The 7910-nt window shown below is 35.1% G+C and overlaps 1 non-coding gene across 1 annotated transcript; it reads right to left on the reverse strand.

Moving 5' to 3' along the window:
* Positions 1 to 240: 240 nt before the first annotated feature.
* Positions 241 to 347, reverse strand: LOC131179597 (small nucleolar RNA R71). Its single transcript, XR_009148487.1, has one exon. It is a non-coding gene; the product is annotated as a small nucleolar RNA R71 (small nucleolar RNA).
* Between the last annotated feature and the right edge of the window lie 7563 nt (positions 348 to 7910).

Genomic DNA, 7910 nt, shown 5'->3' on the forward strand with positions numbered 1-7910 from the left:
AAGTTTCATGGTCTTACAAGTGAGGATCCACATAAGCATCTAAAGGAATTTCATGTTGTGTGTTCCAGCATGAAACCTCAAGGAGTTTCAGAGGATCAAATCAAGCTTCGAGCTTTCCCTTTCTCATTGGAGGGCACAGCTAAGGATTGGTTGTATTACCTTCCTTCTGGATCTATCAACTCATGGAATGGAATGAAGCAGATATTTCTGGAGAAGTATTTTCCTGCTTCCCATGCTGCCAACATAAGAAAAGAAATTTATGGCATCCGGCAGTACAATGGAGAGAGTTTGTATGAGTATTGGGAGAGATTTAAGAAGCTGTGTGCAAGCTGTCCCCATCATCAAATAAGTGAGTAGCTTTTGATTCAGTATTTTTATGAGGGACTTCTACCAATGGACAATAGTATGATAGATGCTGCTAGTGGAGGAGCTTTGGTTAACAAGACACCAGAAGAGGCAAGGAGGCTGATTGCTAACATGGTAGCAAACTCTCAGCAGTTTGGAATGAGAATGGATCACACACCTATGAAAGTTAATGAGGTAAGTACATCTAACCTTGAGAAACAGATTTCTGATTTAACTTCTTTGGTGAGGCAATTGGCTGTAGGGAAAATGCAAACTGTTAAGGTATGTGGGATTTGTTCGAGTTCGAATCATGCTACTGACATGTGTCCTGCATGACAAGAGGATGAATCAATGCAACATATTAATGCAGTAGGAAATTATGGACAGCCACAACACAGGTATGATCCCTTTTCCAATACTTATAATCCAGGATAGCGAGATCATCCTTATCTAAGTTATGGGAATCAACCGGTGCAAAATCGATACCATCAGCAGAGACCACAAGTGAATCAACCACCTCCACCTCCACCTCTGCCTCCCTCAAATCAAGGTATGTCACTTAATGAAATTGTACACAACAGTTTCAACAGGAGACCAGAAATAGCATTCAAAACATAGAGAGGCAGATTGGTCAGTTAGCTTCATCTGTGAACAAGCTTGAAGCTCAAGGTTCTGGAAAGCTTTCATCACAAACAGTTATGAATCCTAGAGAAAATATGAGTGTGATACTGTTACGAAGTGGGAAAGAAGTTAATAATTAGACTCCACGTGAGTCAATAAAAAAGAAGAAGCAAGGAGCAAAAGAGTTTGAAGTTCCTAAAGTTGAGGTAAATACTGAACCTAAACTGAATAAGGTTAATAATTCTATTCTTCCTCCATTCCCCTGCAGGTTGGCTAAGACAAAGAAAGAAGAACAAGAGAAAGAAATTTTGGAGTCCTTCAGGAAGGTAGAGGTCAATATACCTTTACTTGATGCGATTAAACAAATTCCCAAGTATGCTACTACAAAGCGCAAGTTAACGAATAATGAGAATATCAGTGTGAGGGAAAATGTGTCAGCATTAATTAAGCAAAAATTACCCCCTAAGTGTAAGGATCTAGGTTCATTTTCTATTCCCTGTAGAATAGGTGATTCCAAATTTAAATATGCAATGGCAAATTTAGGAGCATCTATTAATGTTATGTCAAATTCAGTTTTTTAAACTTTAAATTTGGGTCCTTTGAAAGAAACCAGTGTCATTATTCAGTTAGCTGATTGTTCTAATGCTTGCCCATTGGGAGTAGTTGAGGATGTATTGGTGCAGGTTGGAGGATTGATTTTTCCTGCAGATTTTTACATTCTAGATATGGAGGATGATAATGCTCTCTCATCAAATTCAGCTTTGATTTTGTTTGGAAGACTTTTCCTAAAAACTGCCAAGACAAAAATTGATGTGAATGAGGGTACCTTAACTATGGAGTTTGATGGAGAGACTGTCAAATTTAATATCTTTGATTCCATAAAGTATCTAGCTGATGACCATTCCATCTTTTCTGTCTTTTCTGTTGATGTTGTTGATACATTTGTGCAGGATGTTTTTGAGTTAAGCATGGAGGATGAGTTAGAAAAAAAATCACATTTGCATGAATTAGAGGAAATTCGCCTTAAGGCTTATGAGAATTCTAGGATATATAAAGAAAAGACAAAGGCATTCCATGACAAGCTAAGGAAACAGTTTGTGATTGGGCAAAAAGTTTTATTGTATAATTTCATATTGAAGCTAATGCCTGGTAAGTTACATTCTCGTTGGATTGGACCCTTTGTTGTTACTAATGTGGTTCCTTATGGTGCAATTGAAATTCAAAGTTTAGGAACTAACAAAGTGTTCAAGGTCAATGGTCATGAACTCAAGCCATTTTATGAGGGGTTTCAAGAGCATTAAGTGGATTAAGGAGCTTTGCCATGTCGAGCTAACGACGATAAACAAAGGCGCTACTTGGGAGGCAACCCATGGGTAGCTTGTCAGCCATAATCATATTTGTTTTCTTTCCTTTATCTTATTTTATTTTCTAGCATTTTTTTTCTTCTTTTCTTTTCTTTTGCATTTGGGCATTACCTTGGGGACTATGTAAGTTTTAAGTGTGGGGGAAGAGAAATTTGTTGCTGCAATCCTTTTAATTGTTTTAAAAAGAATAAAAAATAAAAATAAATAAATAAATAAATAAATAAATTTTGTTCTTATAAGCTTGATTCATGATTCTATATTAACTCTCGGAGAGAAGTGCTTTGTCCTTAAAATGATTTTTCTATTTTAGATTGAATTTTTGAGATTTTAGGCAAGGTAATAGTAACTTTAATGATGGATTTTCCCTCTTCTCCATATCATAGAATAATTTTTTTCTTCATAAATCATTTAGGCTTAATTTAATGGTGAAATGATTAGTTATGTGTGCTTTAAACTAGTGTTATGCATATTTCAGAACTTTGTTTAATCTATCAGGGCACTTTATAATATGTAGATGTATAAATTGGGGGAAATAAAAGGTTGAACTTGAAAATTTGTAACACCCTCCCGGTAACCACTCCGTACATTCTACTGTTCCGGTGACCGGTGTCGGTCCGGACAGCTAGAACGTCCGGAAAAATATTTAAACTAAAGTTAGGAACCCTAATTAACTCAAATATTAATAAGAAAAATTTAGTAAAAATTTTAGAAATAAAATACAAGCGAGTCAGTGCCCAAGCGATGGGTAGCAGGAGGGAAGTAACGAGGAGCCCTAGACCGGGGAAAAATTATAAAATAATTTTTGGGACTCCAGAAGGGTAATTGAGGTTCCCATGGCATTAGAATGCCAAGAAAATACCTAGAAAAATATTTCAATACCAAGAGACAATTTTCGCCCGTTAAGTCAAGCGGAGGGCATTTTGGTCATTCCGAGGTGATTTTTGGCCGACTTGCCCAGTTGAGTAAATAATTAATATGACATAAAATATAAAGAAATATTACTAGAAATGAAATTTAAAATGAGTAGTGAAGGAAAGGAAAGAAAATGAAGAAAAAGATCAATTATGGCATCATGGTGATGTAATTAAGGAGTTGGACCAATCACACTTAAGCCATTGTTTGACTAACTATTAAAAGAGACTAAATAAGACCAAAATAACAAAATTTCAGCAGCCATCTTCCTCACCCAAAAACGTTACATTCTCTCCCAAAACCCTATTCTTCCATGGGAGCTTAATGGAAGCTTGAGACAACCCACCAAATCACCATAAAACCTTTAGTCATCTTCACAAAAATTTGCCAGCACCTTGCTAAAGCTTTTGGCAGCCAAGAAGAAGAAAGAAAGTGAAGCTTTCTCAAGCTTGGATTGGCATACAACAAGGTTAGTGCACTATATACCTAAAACTCCTTAATTTCATGAATGAGCACTTGAATTTAGTAAGAAAATGTCATTTAAATGAACAAAATTCATGTGTGTGTGTACATGAATTTTTTGGCTGCCCTAGTGGAGAAATAGTAAGGAGTGTTTTTGATGAGCTTGAAGTGAACTAGAATTAAGTTGAAAGTTTATAAACATAAGAATAATAATTTGGTATGCTAACTAAGGCATTATGTAGGAAACATAATGTGAAGCTAGGGTTTTGGAGAGTGAAATTTGGTTTTGGCTTATGAAGTGGTAAGTGAACATTATAAGGGTCAATTAGTGACCATTTTAGGTATGTTGACCATAATTAGAACTTAAAAATAGAATGGCAAAGTGAAAGTAAAATTCTGCCCTATGGACAGCAGCATAGGGACTGAAATTTCAGTCCCTTTGCACTGCCATAACTTGGGCAGTGGTAGTCCAATTGAAGTTTGGCCAATTGGACATGAAACTAGGCTTATAATGGCACATTTTTGCTGAAGAAACCATGCCCAAAAGACCAAAGCAAAGGGTCAAAACCCAGCTCCAATCCGGATTCCCTGCACTGAATTCTGCAGAATTTGACCAAATGAACAGTAACTGTTCATTTGGCTATAACTCACTGTAGATTTGGTCAATTGGTCTGAAATTTTTACAGCAATAAGTTAAGACATAGACAAACAACTTTCATGAAGGAACCTACCCCAAATTATGGCCAGAACCCAACCAACCAAGTGACTCAAGTTACTGTTCCTGCACTGTAGATATGGTAAATTTCTGCAGAATGCAATCCGGACAGCTTGGGTTTTGAGCCATATCTGAGCTACAAAACTCCAAATGGAGTGATTCAAAAAAGGAAATTCAACTAGACAAAATAAGGAACAACTTTCATGTTTTACATTTCTTCAAATTCCAACAGTAACAGTGTCCAATGGAACAGTGAAGTTAGGGCACCAAAACTGAAATTTTCTGCTAGTGTGGGTTACACTTTGAAATTGCAAAAACACTTAATGCCAACAAGTTTTAAACACCAAATGTGGTATGTTGGGAGTGCCAAAGTTGATGTACACATTTTTATGCTAAAAGTCAACATTTTTGTTGACCAATGATGAATAGTAACACCAAAAAAGTTGAAATTCACAAATTGACGAATTTAAGAATTTCAAATGCCCTAGTATACCTAACAAGATTGGTTTGGATAGTTTGGCATGCCAATAGGGTTCCGTTAGCAGTACTGCACATGGCAAAAATGCCATTCTGTGATTTCATGGCTTTTAGCCATTCTGGCTTTGTATTGAGACTTGGCCTTGTGCACGATATTATTCTGACTTGTTGAGATACATATGTGACCGATGGTGAGGTACTAGGTACCGTTATCGATCCGATCGTCTAGTGTAGGTTACTTGGGGCAACCAAATGAATAAAAGTGAATAAAGCTAATGATTTAATGAATATACCAAAATCAAACAAAGAAAGCATACACTTTGCATACACATTTATTTTTTTTGCTATTTTCTTCTATTATATTATTGCACCACTAAGCATTATTGCTTAGCGCGTTGCTTTTGCCACGCGTAGGTCGGAGATCCCGATCGTGAGCCAGACCAGGTGAGTCCATCTGTCACCTCGTCACTGCCATTGGTAGGACACTAGATGCCATTTTGTCATCTTGTAATTAACTTTTTATTTTCTCATATGTATTTGGGATTTATGTAATGTATTTTGAGGTTCATGTAAATAATAAAGATTTATGGTTATGTATGGTATTAATTTGAGTATTTAATGGTTGTTTATGTATGAGAACCCTGAGAAAGGGATGTTTTGAAAAATGAAAAGGTTGTTGAGACCTGAAATTGACAAATTACTGAGATATTGATATTGAGTTTTATTGATGATATTGGAGTTGAGAATGAATGAAATTGTATATTGGAAGTGTTTTTAACAGGTTCCGAAGAACTGTTTTCTCCATTTTTGATTTTCCTTAAAATCTTCGGAACCTCAAATGAATAATACTTTTGACAAATGGTTAAAATAAATCATATTTCATAAATTAATTTCAAAAGCATGACACAAATTAAGTAAGGTATATTAGAGTGTGCCAGTACACCGTGTGGCATTACTTATTCGGGTATACTGTACACGAGTAAGGGGTGTCACAAAATTGCTCTGCTATTTTAGTTAAGCAAACTAACCAGGGGTCTTCATGAAGCCCATGTCAATTCTCAGGCCAAAAGCTAGCTAGGATATGAGCATGGTACTTTTCTGAAGGCGATAATCGAAAAAAAAAAAAAAAAAAGTAGTAACTGTGACAAGAGAGAAGTACCAATTTCAAAATTAAAAAAATAAAAAATAAAAAAAATCTCCCTTAAGATTTGCAAAGAGCTATAATTGTTGTGCCTTGATAAATTAGCCTTGTGTTTTGGTGTGTATTGACTTAAAATTTTATGAAACTTTAATTGTGTGAGCTTAATTGATTTCAAGGCTTTTATTTTGTGTTAGAAAATTATTGACATATTGGTATAGTGTTGATGGAATTTGTTGTGATAGTTATTACCTTACTTGCCTCTTCTTTCAAACTTTTAATCTTTTGTTAGAAAATGTTGTGATAGGGTGAAGTTAAGGGACTTCTAAGTAGAGTTGATTGAGAGTTTAAGTCATGCATAAGGACAGACATGGAATAAGTGTGGGGGAATTTGATAAGTGTATAATTTATTAATTTTACTCCAATCACATTTAGTGTTTTTAGTGTGTTTTTATGTTTAATTCAGTCGGTTAAAATATATTTATCATTTAGGCATATTTTTAGATAGTTGTGGAATAATTGTGTTAAATGGAGAAATTTTCAGCATTTGACCTTTATTGTATTTTTCAGGTGTTTCTAAAGTTATGAGTCTCCAAATTGAGTGCTATTTAATCCATTGAAAAGCTAAGATAGAGAAATTCAAAAGATAAAGAGGGACCAAAGCCCAAATCAGTCTCCAAGGTTAACAAAATGAGCTATGGATCTACTGCAAAAGCCTAGACTTAATGTATCACGGCCAGTTTTGGTATTCATTTTATATATGGAGTTTCAGATGTCCAAATGAAGCAAGCATAAGCCCAATTGAACCTCAAGAGCTACCTCTACAACTTCTATGAAGGGCTGGACACGAGATGAGGCCATTTTAATTGTCAAAAATGGCAATGAAATCGTCACTATGGGCTGGACCGTCTGTCTGAACCAGTCCCGCTTTTTGGGCCATAACTTGAGCTCTAGACCTCGGATTTGGGAGATTAAGTACCCGTTGGAAAGCTAAGAAATAGGGCTACAACTTTCCTAAAGAGGGTAGAGGCAGATTCAAAAAGAAATTCGCTGAAAATCGGCCTTGACTCTAGAGATGTGAATGCAGGCTAAAAATCTGCCTTTTGAATTTCAAAACTTTTCCTAGTTTGGTTCCTATCTTTGGGATTAGGTTTTTGATTATAAATACGTCTTTGGGCAGCAGCTAAGAGCATCCCATTTAGACCTTCAGTCTCCATACAAAACATTCGTTTTCCATTCTCTTTTTAGATTTCTTCTTTATTTTTCTTTATTTTTCTATAAGCCATAAACATGAGTGGCTAAGTTTTTAATTCAGTTCAAGGGATTCAAGTTCTTATGTGTGATTTGTGAGACTAGGTTCTTAATTTAATTTATGTCTTTTTGAATATCTATTGTTTTCTGATTTAATTGTTTTTGATATGTTTAATGATTTGCTAAAAAGGCCTATTAGTTAATTGTTTGATTTGATCAATTTCTAGTTCATCTTCATAATTTATAATTGTTGTGTAAGATTGAACATGAGTAGTAATTAGGTTTTATTGATTATGATCCAAGTTTTCGATAATAACCTAAGGAAACAATAGGGTGGATTAAATGATTTATGCTTCATAAATTGTTGTTCAGCTTAACTACTTCCTATTCTTAAAGCAGTTATTAATTTGATGAGGATTGCTTAATACCAATTCAGTTAATAATTAGAGTCAACAAGAGTGTTGGGCTCGAATTGATGAGTATAGGGAAGTCAGGGATTTACCTCGCTGTTTGGTAAATCTACGTTAAGTATTTAATAAGAGATAATTGTATTTCTTTTGTCTATGATCAAATCAATGCATTGGAATGCGAATTACCTTGGACTGATGTTTATTTAATTGGAGAG

This window comes from Hevea brasiliensis, chromosome 4 (assembly GCF_030052815.1).
Source record: "Hevea brasiliensis isolate MT/VB/25A 57/8 chromosome 4, ASM3005281v1, whole genome shotgun sequence".
Lineage (NCBI taxonomy): Eukaryota > Viridiplantae > Streptophyta > Magnoliopsida > Malpighiales > Euphorbiaceae > Hevea > Hevea brasiliensis.